The following is a 15408-nucleotide window of genomic DNA, read 5'->3' on the forward strand; positions in this document are numbered from 1 at the left end:
AGAGAGATACAGAAGAGAGACAATAAGAGATGCAGCAGACCAGGGAGCTGAATTGTGCAAGAGATTGAGTACCTCTCTCCCACTTCAGAATTCCCAGGATTGGTTCCCAGTGCTGCCTAAATAGAAGACAAGCAGACACAGAAGAACATACAGTGTGAATGGACACAGAGAGCAGACAATGAGCCTGGGGGAAGGGGGAAATAAATAAATAAATAAATAAATCTTTTTTAAAAAGTCTTGGTCTGGTGTGTCCAAAGTCTTGTCTTTTCATTGATGTTTTCTGAATTTTTATCTTCTTCCTTCTTTCCTATTTCTTTATTTACCTTCTAATCTTTTGTTGCACTCTCTTCTTTTTAACATGTTAATTCTAGTGTTGAGTCCCTGAGATCTGTTTCTTAAGTTTGTATCCAGCATATAATATAAGAGAGATTTCCTTGAGTTTCAGAAACTAATGAAAACCAACAAAACCAATGCAAGAACACCTTTCACAGACTTTGCAAATTGGCTTTGTGTTGGCTGGTACTCTCCTTATGTGTTTAGCCATCCAGTAAAGAAGATCAGCCTGAGGTGAAAGTGAAGTGCAATGTCCACTCTGTATTTTCTGTGTCTGCCTCTCATCCTTGGCTTCTGCTCACTTGTGGTCTTAGGATTTCCCCCATTTATAGGACTATGATTGTCTCCTCCACTCCCTATGACATAGACTTTTTCCCCTTCACAGGTGCTCTATTTTTCTTTTTTTTTTTTTTAAAGGAAATACTGCAGTTTGAAACTAGTTCCTCATATATGCAAAGCAGGCCCTCAGCCACTGAGCTACACCTGCTCCCCTATTGTTTGTCTTTAAGCAGGTAATAATTTTCCCTGGGCTGCTTTACCTTAATTGTTTCTTTCACTGCTTTAGCTGTCCACAAATTGCTTCTTCCTGCAGGGCAAGTTCTGGGAGGATAAGCCATGATGAGTGTCCTGCTTCAGTATTTCAGGCTGCTGACCAGTAGCTTCTCACTGATATGCGGTCACCACAGTATGCACATAGGGGTTTAGTTATTCTGCTTCCTGTGGAAGAGAGTCAGGGACCCACAATGGGTGTGCAGTCCTGCTCTACACCTCTCCACATAGGGAAAAAGGAAGGGGCATGCAATGGCACCACAAGCTTTTCCAACCGTTTTTAAGTTGCATTTTCTTGATTTGGCACTCACCCATTTACTGCAACCCTTTAACTGTTTTCCAGTTATGCTAGTTGTTCAAAGATTCTGTGGGAGAACAGAATCCTGGAGCATCATAGGCTGTCATTCTTGGTTCCAACTTTCAAATTAAATTAAGTAAAATCATTTTGCCAGTTAAACAAACTCATCTTCTAGCCCTATCAGGACCTCATGCCAAGTGTTTTCAGCCTCTGAAATGCAGTTAAATTCCCACATTATTAAAACATATGGACTGAACAAGTTTTATTGGTGAGAATTGGTTAAAATGAAGCATTGTTTCTTCATTCCCTGACCTCTTTAAAATTTTGTAGTGGAAAAGGTTTTCTCTGCAATAGGATGAAATCATGGACAGATTCAGTGGATTTTTCTGCTCACTTTTAAGTAAAAGATCATCTTACAATCAATTTAAGTTACAGACAGTCTCAGTCCAAAAATCAGAGTCTTCAGTCCTCTATAATAATCAAAATTTCATAATTGATTTGTCAACCATCTTCTTTCTTTCAGCAGACCCATTTCAGTGGGAGGCAGTGTCATGGTTCTTCTTTTCTTTATTGTTCACCTTTCCTCTCAACTAATAGCTTCTTATTATCCTTAGCAGGGATAATAGAGATAAGAGTGAGGGGGTAGAAAGGGGTAAAAGCTATAATAAAGTTCTCACTTGAATTGGTACTGTTGTGAGTAGGCTCTGGCAGATACTAAAAGTTCCCTCTCTTTGTTATTCTTTCATAACATCGCCTTTTTGTTGCTGGGTCTTTCCCTGCCTTCTGGACATGAGAGAAGCTAGCAGTACAGTCCAGTTCCAGTAAGCAGTGATTCTTCTGGAAACCCCCACTAAAGTAGTTCCTTTAGATTTCCCACATTAAGAGTCAAGTCCCAGTCCACTATGTTCCCAGTAACAAATTACACATACTGGGCTCTCCAACAAGCATTTTCTTGAAGTTCCTCCACCCCTCCTTACTGACTGAGGTGAAGGGGTAGCAGCAAGGGGGGCATTGTTTGGGGCTGAGATATGGTTTTATCCTAAGATATCCTCTACAAAAATTATTTCTTTGATTCTCCTTTAGAGTTCTTTTACCTGGCTGAGTGGCTCAAGAGTCTGGTGGCTAGTTTTCATAATTTCTTCTATAAATTCTGCATTTTGATCTAATATCTATTGTACCTTTGTGCCTCAGTTAAAATATCAATTTTAATATATATGATACTCTAGATAAGGCTTACACAGTACAGAAAATTAACAAAAATACAGTTTGTTTGGTTAAGGATTTGTCAATCCATTCAAACTTTTGAAAACAGGATCTAGAAGAAGTTTTCAATAAGTGCTCATGGATGGGTTTTAAAGGATCTATAAAATTTATAGAATGAAGGGCGAAATTTCAATGTGTGTGTACAAATGTACATTTTGGGGGGTAATATGACCCCAAATAGATTAAGAGCCTCTGGGGAAAAAATGTTACAGCATTTATCCTTACGAAAATTTGAATCCAGCTATTTGTGAGTATAGAAGTAATCATACTGCTTTCCACAAGTTATGCTTTGCCTTGGTGAAGTCAAGGAAAGTTTGGATATCAATAACCTTGGATGCCTTTCCATTCTTTTCTTCAAAAGTTAAGACTTTTAATTCCCTTATCATCAAACTTAAACTAGTTTTGAATTATTAATATCAACTTTTCTCAGATTTAAAAAATAACCCCTTTTGTAGCTCTACAGAGAATGTGGCAGTGGGGAAGTGGGGTTAAAATCAAGGTTTTGACCCAAAGATTATATCTGTAATATGTATATTTCTAATTAGATCCATTCTTTGTTATTTTATTCCCAAAGCGCTACTAGACAATTTGCAACTATGGAATCTTTTAATGTAGTTTAGGGCAGAAACTATTAAGGCAACAAAAATAGAAATAGGAAAAAGAACACATCAAGTAATGGAGCAGTTAAAATGTTCTAATTAAAGTTATATTTGTAAAGTGAGTGAAAGAAGATAACTTAAAATTTTTTCTCAGTTGAGCATTTTTTGGTCTGCATTTTAATTCCTTATACTTGATACTTAAATTTCCAGGTCTTATTGAATCTGTGCTTAGCCCTAAATAAATTAACAAAGTAGTTTTAAAAAGGAAAATTTTCACAAGTGCCAATAATGAAGATAATAATGAAGGCATTAATTTTACATAGTTTTTTTCCATTGCTATTCGAAGTGCTTTTAAAATTTTTTCTCAAACATAACTTTTCCTTTGAGATGGATAAATAAATTTTAACACAGTTCAGGAAACCTCTGGGTTAGCTACACTAAGCTTTCTTTCACAGACTTACGGTGTTTCTTTCAAACTCTTTTCCCCCTTCCACTTCACTCTCTTCATTCTTAGTAGATAATTTAGCTGCATTGAAGCTTATGAAAATAGAGACCTTCAAGCAGCAGTTTTATTACCTTCATGGCCTTCCACAATTAAAAACATGTAAACTGGCACCCATCTTTTGCTTCTGGTTTAGAGGGAAAGGTGGCCTCTTTTCTTGCCAGAAAAGACCCCCATATGATCAGAATACTGTCTCCTGTCTCATCTTGCTGATTTTACACAGCAGTTTTCCTCCTCTCTCACATCTTCTAATGCTCCATCTTTTCCATGACTTTCATTCAAGCCTACAAACATGTTCTTGTATTCTTCAACTCTTGTGTCTTTACGTACTTCTATACTGTTTTTGTCATTTATTCTCCTCATCCTTCAATTCACATTTATTCCTTAGCCCTCTGAACACATCTACTCCCATGAGCTTGCATACACGGCATGCGAAAGACCATTTTCAAAGAAGGTGAATGAGGAGTGGAGGTGACTCAAGTTATTGAGCACTTCCCTCTCACAGGGAAGGTCACAGAATCGTTTCCCAGTGCCTCTTAAAAAAAAAAAAAGAGCACAGAACAAACAGATGCAGAAAGCAGACAGCAAGCCCAAACAACAGGGGTGAGGGGGTGTGGGGGAAATAAAAATAAATAATAAAGTAAATTTTTTTAAATATATAAAAAAGAAAGTGCAAGCAAATAAACAAAAACAATATATAGCCTTAGCACCCATCTAAGCTTTTTCCTATATACATACATATTGCTTACAACTTTATGCTCATATAGTAATACAATTCTGTACTCTGCCTTTTTTCACATATGAAAACATAATGCATTGTATAGTGTAGATGGTCAATGAATATTAAGTAGGTGAATAAATATTAAACAAAACATTTTTTTACATTATATCCGTTATCTAGTGCCACAATAATGCTGTCTAACACACAACCACTAAACCTTTTATAACATGCAACAGTAATCTTTTATTTACTGCTTAAATCTACAGAGTTTAGCTTATCTGGGGTGGGCTCAGCTGATCTTATCTGGCTCCCTCATATTCTGGAGATGTTGCCTGGCTGTCAGATAATCTAGTATGGCTTCAGCTAGGAAAATGGGGAAACTTGGTTCCCTTCCATGTATCTCAACCTTCAGCAGAGCAGACTGGAATTATTCTCATGGAGATGGTGAGGAGCTAATGTGAAGGCAAGCACAAGTGTAGAAATATTTTCCAAGATGAATTCTGCCACGTTTGCCAAAGCACTCAGAATCAAGGGGTGGGAAAATAAGCTTGCCCCTTTATTGGAAGGAACTATAAAGTCTTATGGCAAAGGTTGTGAATTCAGGAAGAGGTGAAAAATTGGATTCATAAATATGTAATGAATGATCCTCAGACTTATCCATCAAATCTGATTTGTTTGCATCATAATTTCCTTAAACATCTCCCAACTCATAAGCAATTGTTTGCCTTCCTTTTTCCTCTCTTAAAGAAAAATTCTGTTATTAATAGGGTTAAGCATATTGAGTTTTTCTCCTAGTGACTTATTCTTTTCTCTATTATTGACTCAAACACTCCTCCTGTCTAGCAAGTTTGGGGCTTGTATGGTGGTTGTTGGTGTTGATTCAGTGGCTCAATGACTTCAAGGCCAATCTCTATAATATTTTTGTTCTTTCACTTATGTTCAGAAGAGGGATGCTAAGCTCCAATGACATCCTTCTCATTTAAAGCAGGAAGAAGAAAGAATGAAATGTGCAGTCCGCAGACTTACTCTTATTCTCCTTGACCAGGACTGTGACATGTTATCATGATCGGTCAGAAGATGGCACAGAAGAAAGGAGTCAGGAATGGGTGATTAGTCAGTTACCCCACAGTAATTGCCACACTATATAGGTCCAAGTGTGGGATGACCAAGCCAAGGAATCTTGAATATTTCCATGGCCTTACTACATGTTTGCATACCGTAATTTGACCACAGCATTGCAACATTTCTTTGAATACTAAAGAGGTTTAACATTTTCGATGTGCTTTTTAAAAAAGGTGTTAGTTTACAGAGCAATCATGCATAAAGTAACAGGGCTCCCATTTAGCAGCCCACCACCAACACCTTGTATTGGTGTGGAGCATTAGTTACAATTGCTGGTAGCACTTTTTATTTTATTTTTTTATAATATACTTTTTTATTTTTTTAAAAAGATACTTAGATTACTTTAATATTACATAAAAAATATGGGGGATTCCCCTATGCCCTGCTCTCCTCTCCTCATACATTTTACCACATTACCAATATCCTTCATTAGTGTGGTACATTTGTTACAATTGATGGACACATTTTGGAGCATTGTCGCTAAGCATGGATTATAGTTTACACTTTTTAAAGTGTAATTTAAATAATGGTACTATTTTTTTTAAACAGTAGTAGCTAGCATTTATTAAGAGATTCTATGTTCTAAGCACTGTGTGAAACAATTTACATGGATTACCTCTTTAAAAAAATCCAATATTCAGGCTGGTGAAATGTGTCCTACTATTAATTATTATTTTTTAATTAGAGAAGTTTCAGGTTTACAGAAATCATGTAAAAAAAATACAGCATTCCTACAAACCTCCATATTGTTTGCATTATTTTAAGACTTTTGTTACAATTGATGAGCTATTATTAAAATAGTACTATTAACTATCATCCAGCCATGCACACAATTACATTGCATTGTATGTCTTTTTCCAATATATCAACTTATTATTAACAGCTTGTGTTAGTATCATACATTTGTTATAACTCATGAAAGAATATTCATATGCTATTAACTATAGCTCATTGTCTACAATAAGGTTCACTGTACTATATAGTCCCATGTTTTATCTTTTGAATTTTTATTCTAGCAACCTATATGACCTAAAGTTTTCACTTTTAACCACATTCATATATATAATTCAGTGCTGTTAATTACATATACAATAATGTGCTACCATAACCACCATCCATTTCCAAACATTTATAATCACTGTAACTAGAAAATCTGTACAAACTAAGCATCAACTCTCCATTTTTTACCCTAACCTATCCCCTAGTAACTTTATTCTAGATTCTTACTCTATAAGTTTGGTTATTACAATTAGTTCCTATCAGTGAGATCATACAATATTTGTACTTTTATGCCTGGCTTATTTCACCTAACATGTCCTCAGGGTTCATCCATGTTGTCATGTGCATCAGAACTTCATTTTCACAGCTGAATAATATTCCATTATATGTATATACCACATTTTGCTTATTCAGTCACGTGTGGGTGGGCACTTGGGCTGCTTCCATCTTTTGGCAGTTGTGAATAATGCTACTATGAACATTGTTATGCAAATATCTGTTCAAGTCCCTGCTTTCAATTTTTCTGGGTATATATCTAGAAGTGGGATTGCTGGGTCATGTAATAATTTTATACTTAGCATTCTGGTAACTGCCAAACTGTCTTTCACAGGGGCTGTGCCATTTTCCATTCCCACCAGCAGTGAATGAATTTCCTATTTCTCCACATCCTCTCCTACACTTGTAGTTTTCTTTTTTTTTTTTTCAATAGTAGCTATTTTAATGAGAGTGAAATGATCTCATTGTGGTTTTGATTTAATTTCCCCAATAGCTAGTGATGTCAAACATCTTCACATGCTTTTATTGATTAGTATTTCATCTTTGGAGAAATGTCTATTCAAGTCTCTTGCCCATTTTTTAATTGGGTTGTCTTTTTATTGTTGAGTTGTAGGATTTCTTTATATATTCCGGATAGTAAGCCTTTATGAGATATGTAATTTTGAAGTATTTTCTCCCATTGAGTAGATGTCTTCTAACTTTCGATATAAAAGATTTTAATTTTGATGAGGTCCCATTTATTTCTATTTTCTTTCAATGCTTGTGCTTTGGGTGTAAAGTACCAGAAACTATTGCCTAACACAATGTACAGAGGGTGTTTCCCTAAATTTTCTTTAAGAGCTTTATAGCCCTAGTTCTTTTAAATAAACAGGTTTTGGTCTATTTTGAGTTAATTTTATATATATAGTGTAGATAAAGGTCCTCTTTCATTCTTTTGCGTATGGACGTCCAATTCTTTCAGCACCATTTGCTGAGGAGACTATTTTTTCCCAATTGAGTGGACTCGACAATTGTTTCACACCCAGGATAGAACTTCCTTTCCTCAGTTCCTTCTCCAGGAATCTTGAAAATTTCTGTTTATTTTTGTGCAGTATATTCTCCCTACTTCCTATGATTTGTTTAAATTTTTCTTACTTGGTTTCCCATTTTCCTTACAGTTTCAGTTCTGGAATTCTCCTGTCTTCCAGCAGTTCAGTTTAACTTCTCCCTTTTTAATTTTTATACTGTGAGCCTTTTATGCCTCCATTTTCTTCCCCATTAGGGTATCCCACCCCCGGGAGCCGGATGGGTTCAATCCAGAAACGGGGGTCACTCCAGAGAAGTCCACTTCGCATTTACGTTGCCCAGCCAATGAAAAGAGGATTGTGAGCGTACCACTGGGCAGCGGTTCTACAGTGTCCTCTCTGTCTCTCATTTTCCCCTGAGGTCCTGTTGCACACAGCACGACTTGGAGGCTTGAGTGCAGCCCTGGTGCAGTGGGTTAGTATAGGAAACAGGGAAGGCTGCTGAGACCCGGCAGAGAACACCGCCAGCAGACCGCGTGCCAGCGAGACCCCTGAGAGCTAACTGGCGGGGATGTAAAGCAACCAACAGGAGCAGCAAACAGCTGGGGCTCCTCCCCAACATTATGAAGAGGGAGGGGCAAAGGTTTTCAAAGGCCTAACCTAGGGTCCCCATGTGCAGGTCTCACTGTGCAGCACGCTGCATCCTGCATCCGTGTCTAGGACTGTACACTCTTTTCTTATTTCTTAATGAACTCTTTACTCCCTTGCCTACCCTATGATATGTCCTCAAATTCTTTTATGTGACATGAGCCAAAAACCTAGAAGCCCAGAACCCAGAGCCTTTGCCAACACTGGCTCTCTGTGGACGTGAGTGCTTGGGCCTGGATCCACACGTGTTCTACCTTGCGGCTGTGAGTGGCTCTCCAGGGTGCGTTGGTAGTGGGAGGGACCTTGCCCGCTACCCACACTCCCAACCCGGGCAGGGCTGCGGGAGGAGAACGGCAACAGCCTGGTGTGTATGGGATGGAAATTTCCTACCCGATGTTTCTTTTTTTTGCATCAGCATTTGTGGAGTTCTTCTCCAGTCTCTACCCGTCCTCAAGAGTTCTAAGCAAGTGGGTTTGTCCTTTTATTCACTGAATCTCTGGGGAGGTGTTTTTCAGGGAATGTCTTTTTAAAAATTTATTTTTTACTTTTTTCTGGGGATGTCTTCTGTCACCATGCTGATGATGTCACTCCTTCCATGTGCTTTATTTTTATTTTTATCTATTTATTTATTTTATTAGAGAAGCTGTGAGTTTCCAAACTAATCATGCATACCACACATGTGTTTTAAAATAATGTTTCCTGGAATTTTTCCAGTTACGTTTTTCTTTTATGAATGGCTTTCTTATGTATTTACAAAGGCTCTTTAAGGATTAAAGAAACCAACTCTTTGTGACATCTGTTGCCTGTATTCCTTTCCTTTTAGTTTTGGAAGTTTCCATTTTAGAGAAATTTAAAGATTTTTGTAAATAGTTGTCTTGTTTTGTTAATAATTATATAGATATTTGATCTCTGCAGGACCACTGCTAGCTCATAAGACACCTTTGTGTGAAATAGAAAAAGCCACCTGTTTTGCAAGACATTTCCATCTGCTGGAAAATGATCAAATCATAATGATTTTGAAGGAGCAAGCCACTTCACTGTCCTCTTCTTAAAACATTTCCTAATAAACATTCAACTCTACCATTTCTGTATGTGAATGATACCTTTGTGGATGTGATACCCTCAGTATCTATATATCTAAACTCCCCAGCCAGGACTGAGTATACAAACTTACTTTCAGAAAAGTCAGAGAGTAGTCATGCAAATGGTTAAGTTGCACAAAAGGAAGATTATTAAGTATTGGGCTCTGTGGGAGACTAAAAATAAGGCATAATTGGCTACGGAATCAATTAAAGTCATTAAAAAGGTGTCTGTTCAAAGATTTCCTACTTTGAATTAATTAAAGATAAATTTAAGATTATATCGCAGTTACTGACAGTAATAACAGCATACAAGGTTATCAAAGTGAAGTTTTAAAGGGAAATAAATGATGTGTGCTGTGGATTTCTGTGTTTTAATCTAAAAAGTTTTTTTCACGTTAGGGCAAACTTTAAAAATGTATTCATAAACTTTGATTATCTGTGAGTAAGGATAATGAAGGTAGTAGGAAACTGTATGCTAAGCTTTTATTGTTAATAAATTGTGTGATTTGGGGAAATCACTTTATTTCTACTCATCTCAGTTTCTTCATCTATAAAATGGAAATAATAATATTGGTCCTGTGTAGTTTATATGGATGTCACAATAATGACTTTTAAAAAGATTTTATGAAATTGAAAGGACAAACTTGTTTAAATAGAATTTGAATAGAAACTATTACTCTTATAATGTATTTAACTTTATCAGGTATAAAATTTGCCTAATTGATTTAAAATGCTAGAGGAAGAAAGAACATGGAAATATTTAATAAGTTAAAAAAACTAATATTCCACCTGTAATGATGTATTGGGAAGACCAATTTGTCATGGTCATATGGTCTAGGGAAGAAAGCTTGACATGAAAGAGAAGCACTTCTACTATAACTGTTAACTCTAAACTGGATCTTCTGAAAAATGACATTTTATTTCCAAAGTGAAGGACACAAAATATAATGTCTATTCTGTAGTTTGATTTAGACCCTGAATTTTTTTTCTCTCTGCTCTTAGCTCTCTCAAACATCACCCATATACTGGAGATATGAATCTGTAGAAAAGATAAAGTTTGAGACAGTTTGTATACAAGTCTAAATAGTTCTGGATGCATCTATATAGAGAATCCCTTTAGGAAAAATATTTAGTAGTTAAATTTTAAAAATCCTAAACTGTGTCCATTTAATCTTGTTGGTTAGTCAGAGGAAACTTTAATTTTAACTATGATTTTCCCAAAGATCATCTCCATGTTTTTGAGTTACATAAAATGACAACAAATACATTTTAGAAACATTTTGTCTCTGATTTTTGCAGAACTCTTTTAATAACTGTATATCCTGTGATGGGCAGAGATGTGTGTATGTGCGTGTATTTTTTCCATCCTTTCTTAGCTAGCCATGAAAATTGTGCCAGGTTGTTCCACGTTCCGTGCTCCACAGGAGGAGACTATCAGACTCATCAATGGGGGAATATTGGAGAATGCAACCACCGAAAGAAAAAGGGCCAGGCTCTAACTGGATCCCAACAAGTAACTTATAGAATCTTGCTTTTTAAAGTCTGTTCTTATCATTATAAACATATCAACTACTTTTGGTTGAAATAGTGCATGAAAGCTTAATTATAATTCTAGTTAAAGCAATACTAATAATCATCACTATAGGGATAAATTCTAAGCTGATAAATACCCTGCCTAAAACAAGAGGATCTGATTCATTATTTAGTTTCAAACTGCAGTGTGGTAGTATAATATTTTGGCTTTAGTGGTGGAGTTGTTGTAGTATTATTGTTTTGGAGTATTATTTATAATCTTAGCTACCATTCCCCTTTTCTCTGCCTAACTAGCCACTGACTTTCATGTGCACAGCTAAAAAGAGTAGAAGTCAACTTGCATGAAATTAAACCTAAATCCCTTAAATTTATTGCATACACCTAAGCCTATGGCAGGATTTCAAATGCGGTCAAGTAAATATTAGGTAAACAGAACACTACATAAGAAAATTGGATTTTGTTATGAGTAAGACAGGGCTAATAAAACAACTACAGGTTTTTATATTTTAGATAGATTGGGGTGTAAATGAGAATTACTAAATTTTATTGTGTCTTTGGAGTATAATTCTGACATTTCTAGTGATCTTCATAAACTTTCATTGCCCTATAACAGTTTATTAAACTACAGGGCCTTCATAAATATGCAAACTACCTTAATAAGATTGTCTGCCATGATTGCTCATCAATTTGGTATTGAAAGGGCACCAACCCAGTCGATAAAGATGTCTGGTTGTGGAATGGTCTGTGACATATCTAATCTCAAAGCTTATTTCACTTAAAGGGGGCCATAAACTATTAAAATAATAGAATCAAATTATTTGTATGAGTAGAATGACCATTTTTTTCATTAGTCTTGATTTCTTTTGTGTAGCTACATTTCACAAACCTGTACACAGTCTTTATACGTGTAAGTTTTCCTCCTGATAATTTTATTTCAATACACAAACTTTTATTGTTTGGGAAATAAATTGTTCACAAATGAAATGGACAAAATATTGGTCTTAAAGTGATAATGCATGCTTAGTAAAGAAACTACAGAATGAAGACTTTATTCAAAATAGGGTCTACTTTCCCATAGGGACAAAGTTCACATTCATATTTTTTAAATGAAAGGTTTTTTTTTTTAACTTTTAAATTGAATTAATTATAGATTCACAGGAGGTTACAAAGAAATGTATAAAGGAGTGCTACATAAGCCTTTTCCAAGCCTCAATGCCTATACCCCACACTACCAAAGTTTAATATCAAAACTAAATATTTGACATTTGGCCCAATTCTTAGAGCTTTTTCAGATTTCACCAGTTACACATGCATAATTTGTGAGATGTGTAACCCTGTGTTGTGTGTATCAATAGTTTTTTCGTCTTTATTATTGACTAGCATTCCGTGGAATGGATGTACCACAGTTTATTGAACTGTTTACCCTTTGAAGGACATCTGTGTAGTTTCCAGTTTTGGGCAATTATGAATAAAGGTGATATAATTATTCATGTACAAGCTCCTATATGAAAATAATTCTTCATTTTTTTCCTGGGATGAATGCCCAATATTTTTCTGGGATAAATGTCCATACTATGTGCTAGGTCATGTAGTAAATTATCTTTTAGTTTTGAAAGGAACTGCCAAACTAATTTTCAGAGTTTTACATTTTATATTCCCTCCAGCAATGTATGGATGGGTCAGTTTCTCTGCATCTTTGTCAGTATTTGGTGTTATCACTATTTTTTCATTTTAGATATTTTGATAGGTATGTAGTGATACTCATCTTGATTTTCATTTGCATTTCTCTGCTGGCTAATGATGTTGAATACAATTTTTTAAAAACTAAATTTTTTTCTTTAAGATTTTAATATAATTCTCATCAAGTTCGTAAGTTGTTTTTTTCTTGAAAAATTATAGAAGCATCTATATTTATTAGCAAATCTGCTTGCTAAATGGCATAAGAACAATAGTCAGGAGACTGGATGGGCTATGCAGATAACATAGTTTTTTTAAATTATCAAACTGGAATATTAATATCCATGTGGGGAAATTTAAATGAGTTTTTAAATTGTAAGTTAGCTTGTATATGCTAGGTATATTATTATTATTACCATTGTTATCATTGTTATAACTGTGCTCTTTGAAATACTCAAGTTTACTAAACAGAATGCTTTGTTTTAATTTTTTATAAAAGATTATATGATAAATACATGTCTTCTAATAACAGTTCTTGATCCTTTATTTAATTTTCCTATCCTGAATGAAGTAATCTGCATATCTCAAGAATGGCTTTTGTCTTCGATAATTTTATTATTAACTAACATTGCACAATGATTTATAAATGTGTAAACACTCTTAACTAAACTTGATTTTAATTTTATCTCACAACAGTCCCAGGAGTTATCTGGTTATTTTCTCATTGTAAAAACCAAGAAACCAAAATTCGAGTAAGAAAAGCATCTTGCCTGTGGGGACAGCCAGGCAGAGCCAGCTGGGGGCTGGGGCTGGAGCTGGGCCCTGCAACCCCCCAGCCCAGCACATGCATTTTCATGTGTGCCTTTTCCAAAGAAGTAACATTATCTTCTTGATCTTATTAAATTTTTATTTTGTTTTTTTTCATAATAATTGCCCGAACAATTTATAGCGGGAGCTACTTTTACAGGATGTCCTACTTTACTCAGTTAATTGCTGCTTTGAGAATTTTAGGTCATATTATGTGAAAACACTTACCACTACCAGAATATACCCCAAGAATACAAAAATTTTATTTTTCATGGTCACTGAAGATATTTGCATCATATTTACAATACATTTATCTAAATATCTTATCCACAGAAAGGTAAGGGGTAGCTTAAAGGTGTTCTGAATTTCCAGCTCTTGATATAAAATGAAAGCAAAAATAGAACAAACCAACTCCACTAAAACTCCAACTCTTCAGACTCTGCGTGTGTATGTATAGCACGGAGATGGGTTAACAGGCAAGTACAATTTTTCAGTCATGTTGAAAAGTCTAAGTTTGATAGGAATTTTTTATATGAAATTTTCTTAGGGCTAGAATCTGACACTTCATCATTCTTGGTTTGCTGGAGCTCCCAGTTCTCTTGCTGCCACATGTCTTTCTTCCATAGATTTAGCACAAACTCTCCTAACCTAACGTTTCAGAAGGAAAACTGTCTTTTGTTTATGGTGGGAGTGGAGTGCTATGGGAAATGTGATGGAACTGTCAAAAGTTTAAGAAATCAGCCATGTGCTTTGGGCAATGTATTTGTCTCAGTGTAGGATTACAAGAGTTCTTTCAGTACAAGAGAAACATGGGCACCCATCGGCACCCGCCCTTCTGGAACCGGAGACTCTTCTCATCTGTCCTAGTTTCTCTGTTACATCTCTTCCCCTTAGCTTCTGGGTGCAGGAACAGGGAGTAGCAATGAAGCCAATGGAGAATGAAGTTTCTATACAAGAAGCTTTCTTCATTCCTCATGTGGCCACAGATGATGACCCTACAACGTCACCCATGTTACAAATGCAAGCTGCTCTTCACCAGTGGATAATGAAAGAAAGTATAAAGAATTAGCATGTGATTAAAGGCAGAAGTAACAAAAAGCACTAGGTTAGGTGGATCAGCTTTTTTACCAAAGACAATGCTATTGTAAAACTTTTCCAATCACATTTCTTTCTTTCTTTTTTTGTTTTCCTCGTAGTTATGCCTAGCCTTTCTTAGTTACCTGTTCTCTTTGTAAGGTTCCTCTGAAAAAATATAGGAAAAACTTGCATTTATATTTTTTCCTTTCAACTCAAAAATAAATGAAAAGCAGATGGGCATTTTAAACACACGTTGGTGACAATTATTCAAAAGAACCGTAAGAACTAATTTTGACCCAGTTATTGTGTTATCAGCCTATCTTATTTTATTTAGTCTTCCATCAACTTTCTTTCTCTTGGTGGTTATGAGTGAGAGGCAGTGATGCGCTTGCCATTTTAAATCACCTGATCTTTATTCCCACTGGTGGCTCTTGGGAGAGGACTATGATCTGGTGGTTGTAAAATCCAATCTTTCTTCTATCCCAAAGGAAAAGAAAATGGTGAGTGATCACCTCAGCTGAAGACAGGAGAGCCTTGATAAAATATTTCATTAGTACATTTTAAAGCTGCCGTAAGAATGTAACTGCCCTATTTTTGTAGACAACAAAGGAAGAACACTGAAGTAGAAGTCAGGATACTGGGCCCTGCTGCTCCTGAATTAGCTGAGTGACCTTGGGTAGTCATTCCAATTTCAACTCTCTTTTTAATTTATAAAAAGTCTAAGAATACTTTTCCACCAGTGTCATAAGACTTATTTTTCAAGGACCATAAGGAAGAATCACATGAAAACAACTTGAAAATAGTTATAAAGCATCCTGCTTGTGTAAAATACCGTAATACTATTGTTGAGTGGAAAACAGCAATCGCATTTATTGTTATCAATACCCAGTTCAAGTGGCAGATTTGCCCTGCCTATTA

The sequence above is a fragment of the Dasypus novemcinctus genome, chromosome 4 (assembly GCF_030445035.2).
Source record: "Dasypus novemcinctus isolate mDasNov1 chromosome 4, mDasNov1.1.hap2, whole genome shotgun sequence".
NCBI classification, from domain to species: Eukaryota; Metazoa; Chordata; class Mammalia; order Cingulata; family Dasypodidae; genus Dasypus; species Dasypus novemcinctus.